Genomic DNA, 3,918 nt, shown 5'->3' with positions numbered 1-3,918 from the left:
CGTAGAGGGATAGCGGTAAGTCTCGTTGTGGTCTTCGTAAGATGAGAATAAATAAATATATCAATGGTGCGACAATCTATCGTTGACGCTTGTAATAAATATAAAACGTTATATTTATTTTATAAACTTACACTAGACCTGGCAAACGGGTCGGGCCGGGTCGGGCCGGGTCGGGTCATGGGTCAAAACGGGTTCGGGTCAAAACGGGTCAATTATAAAAAAGGGTTGTTTTGGTTCGGGTCGAAACGGGTCCGGGTCAGAATGGGTTTCGGGTCGGGTCGGGTCCGGGTCAGAACGGGTTTCGGGTCGGGTCGGGTCAGTTTTTTTTTTTTTTTTCGGTTCCTGAAGTTTTTTTTGCGCCTGCTATTAAAAAAGCTAGTAAACAAACATATATTTTTGTAAAGAACAAACACAGACGATTGGGAAGACTTGTTCGTTTAAGCGTTCATGTACATAGCACTTAAATGAACGAATACAAAGCGTCAAAGCCGATTTATATTCAGAATCAATGAGCTGCCAACCATAAATGTGAGTCGTCTATAAAAACTTTTCTTCTCGACTTGCACCAAGGCAGCTCCATTATCAGTCAAAAAGATTATTTAGGAAAATTTAAGATGAAAGGGCCCATAAAACATACATGACTACACCTTCATATACTTCAGCCAATTCAAAATTACATTCACTAGCAATAGCAACCAGTTGAACAAATTTCACAAGATAAGCTGCAAAAAGTATATGCAAACTATTTTTTGGGCCCAAGTGAACACACTTAAACAACAGTTTTAACGATCCTGAATCTTACTGTCACCAAAAAAAATACCTACTTATGACTGAGATTGCAAAAAGGAAACTATTTTGGACCAAAAAATGCAAAAAAAAAAAAAAATTAACTACTCAAACCACACTGCATAGCCACATGGTGAGGATGATATTCCGCTTTACAACCTAGCCCGTTAAGCTCACAAGGCGCTATAAAACGAACGAAAGACTGCAAATCATCACAATTGAAAAGATGATACAATTGATTAATGTAACTAATACAATTGAATATCAAACTAAGTGTGGTGTTTACAAATAGGCTCCGATTGAATATCAAATTGATTTGAGAAATCATAACTTTACAATTGAAAAGATGATACACCAAGAAAATTGGTATTACGATTATCCAATTTCCCCCAAAATATCATCACCATAACTCGAACCCTAACCCTAAAAAAACCTTGTTCCAGCAAATTCCACCATTATCAAGATAAATCGGACCACAGGGAATGAAGAAAGCAAACCGTGGATGTGAAAGAGAAGGAATTAGAGGAGTTAAGATTGGAGAATCATCGGCTTTGAGATCTACTCCAACAGAAATATCAGAATCACCTAGCTTGTTGGAGGATTGTCTTGATGTATGTATTTTATCATCATCAATTCATCATGCATGCTAGATCCGGTGAGAATAGTGAAGAAGAGAAGCAGCGTCATCAAGAGATCGACCCGTTATCAGAAAACCTAGATGACCCGTTCTGACCCGTTCTTTATAAATTTCCAACCCAACTTCACCCGTCATAAATATCCTCTGTTTTCAAATTGACCCAGTCTGACCCTTTAACTTGTATTACTTCACCCAAAACCACCCATAATAGTATAAAAAACACCCAGAATGACCCATACTAATACCTTTGGGTCAAGATTGCCCCCCCTAACTTACACGAGGTATCGACGTTTGAAACAAATATAAATGATTATATTTATTTTACAAAATATTTCCGAGTTTTGGGCATTTGAAATAAATATAGATAATTGTATTTATTTTATAAAAGTTTTTCAGTTTTCATCGATCAGAATAAATATAATAACTAATTATATTTATTTTATAAAGGTATTCGAGTTTCAATGTGTTTTGAAATAAATATGAACAATAGAATTTATTTTATATAAATTATCGGATTTCGTTAACTTATAACTCGGGAAATGTCGCCAAAAGAAATATTCTTTATATTTATCTTTAAAAGAAATACTCTAATCCGATAGGTATCGTTTTTATGACATAAATGCGTTCGTATTTTGGCTTTTTAACGAAAATCGGGCAGAGTTTCCTCTGTTTTTGTAATAACCCGACAATAAAAAGTTGCCGTACTTTATCAAACTCAACAATTTTCAACACCAATTCAATAATATAAGCGATCTATATAAAGTTTTCGTCGAGTATAATAAACGTAAATTAATACCAAATCGAAACGGGTCGAGCTCGGTCGCGTAACTATCTAAAATCTAAAGCTAATTTTTGGCGTCGTTAACTTTACCAGATCTTCTAGTTTCATCAGTTCACTTCATTAGACTCGCGTTGACTCGCTGTTGACCCGAGTTGACCGGGTGTTGACCGAGTTTTCTTGGTTTGACCCGAGTCGACCGGGTTTGACTTTCGTTGACCCAATTCTGACTCGTGCTCCGAACTGTATCTGCGACGCACATGAACTAATCCGATTGAACCCAAAATAATAAAAAAAACAAAGTAAAACTGAAACTGAAACTCGAGTCACCTTGTCGTTGCCAGAAGCTCTTGTCAGACTAATCGAACTGAAGCCTTGAACTAGATGATCGAACCCAAATTAACTGACCCAAACAAGTACTGACTCGTCCACCACCACAGTCACCCGCCACCATCATCAGAGAATAAAAAGAACAGAAACTTGAAGGCTTTACCGTAAGATTCGTCGGAAAGAAATAAAGCACCACCGCTGTGAACGGCGACTCTGTAGGCGTCTGTTGTCTTCTCCGACCGTCGACACCATCATTCATCACCGATCCTCTATCTTCATCTTCGAACATCATCGTCGATCATACAACATTGCCGTCGCTCACCACCACACGATGGTGGTGGCCGTTGCTTAATCTGCCGAAAAGGGGGGGGACTCTCAGAACGGACCGACACCGGAATAACCCGCCGGAGATCGCCTCCAGTCACCGGATTTGAGAGAGAAGAGGGGCCTGTTGTTGTTATGTGGGTGATGAGGAAGGATGATGAAATTTATGTGTGTATACGTTTAGTTTTTAGTTACATAGAGATGGTTTTTGGGAGTTTGGGTTTTCTCAACAAGGAGATGAAGAGGGAGAGCAGAGGATTTGTATGGTGTCGGCTGAACAAAATGAGAGGGTTAGGGTTTCACTTCTAATTTATACCAGGTTCCTTTATTGGGCTTGGGTCCAAGGCCCGGAAATCCCAATCCCCGTGTTTTACGCGGCCCGTCTGCTCCTACGAACCCGTTATCAATACCCGAACTCTATAAAATGTCGTAAAACAAAATTTCAAGTTTATAAATATGTAAAGTAGTACCAATAATCGTTGTTTGTCGCGTTCGATCGTCGGTTGTGTTAAAAAATGCGTAGAATGCATCGATTGTCGTTTTAATGCGTTTTTCGATCCGATTTCATCTACGGACTTTAAAACTTAATTACGAAACTACCGTTCAATTTATCGGCGTTGTCAGTACTTTGTTCAGTTTCAATTTAAATTTATACGTATAAAATATTCGCATAAAATTCGTAATTGTCGGCGTTGTCAGTACTTTGTTCAGTTTCAATTTATCGTCGTTTAACGTTTAACAGGCTTTCTCGAAAACTACCGTTCGCGCACTGTAAAGCTGAATAGGCGTTCCTAGGCACTCCAAGGGCCTAATTAAGTTAACCTTTGTCTTAAACACTATTTGTTTAATGCCTAACGTTTGTTAATCGCATAATTAAGAGGCGTTAATTACCGGTTGTCACAGTTTTGAACTATGGACAGAAGAACGTTTCTTATGAAGACTTATCATAGGAAACTTGGTGCGTGTTTGAAATCAGTGTTGGAGAGTGTAAGAATAAAATGACATTGGTCAAGGTCTAGGACTTCTAGTAACTTAAATAACGCTACGTTCGCAATGAAATAAG

General features: G+C 38.3%; 1 long non-coding RNA gene across 1 annotated transcript; it reads right to left on the bottom strand.

Annotated features, from left to right (window-relative positions):
* Positions 1 to 1,001: 1,001 nt before the first annotated feature.
* LOC110944775 lies at positions 1,002 to 3,132 on the bottom strand. Its single transcript, XR_002595011.2, has 2 exons — positions 2,532 to 3,132; positions 1,002 to 2,450 (listed from the first exon to the last, which is right to left on the bottom strand). It is a non-coding gene; the product is annotated as an uncharacterized LOC110944775 (long non-coding RNA).
* Between the last annotated feature and the right edge of the window lie 786 nt (positions 3,133 to 3,918).

The sequence above is a fragment of the Helianthus annuus genome, chromosome 1 (genome assembly GCF_002127325.2).
Source record: "Helianthus annuus cultivar XRQ/B chromosome 1, HanXRQr2.0-SUNRISE, whole genome shotgun sequence".
NCBI classification, from domain to species: domain Eukaryota; kingdom Viridiplantae; phylum Streptophyta; class Magnoliopsida; order Asterales; family Asteraceae; genus Helianthus; species Helianthus annuus.
The sequence above is the reverse complement of the archived record's forward strand: the minus strand, read 5'-3'. Positions and strand labels throughout refer to the sequence as shown.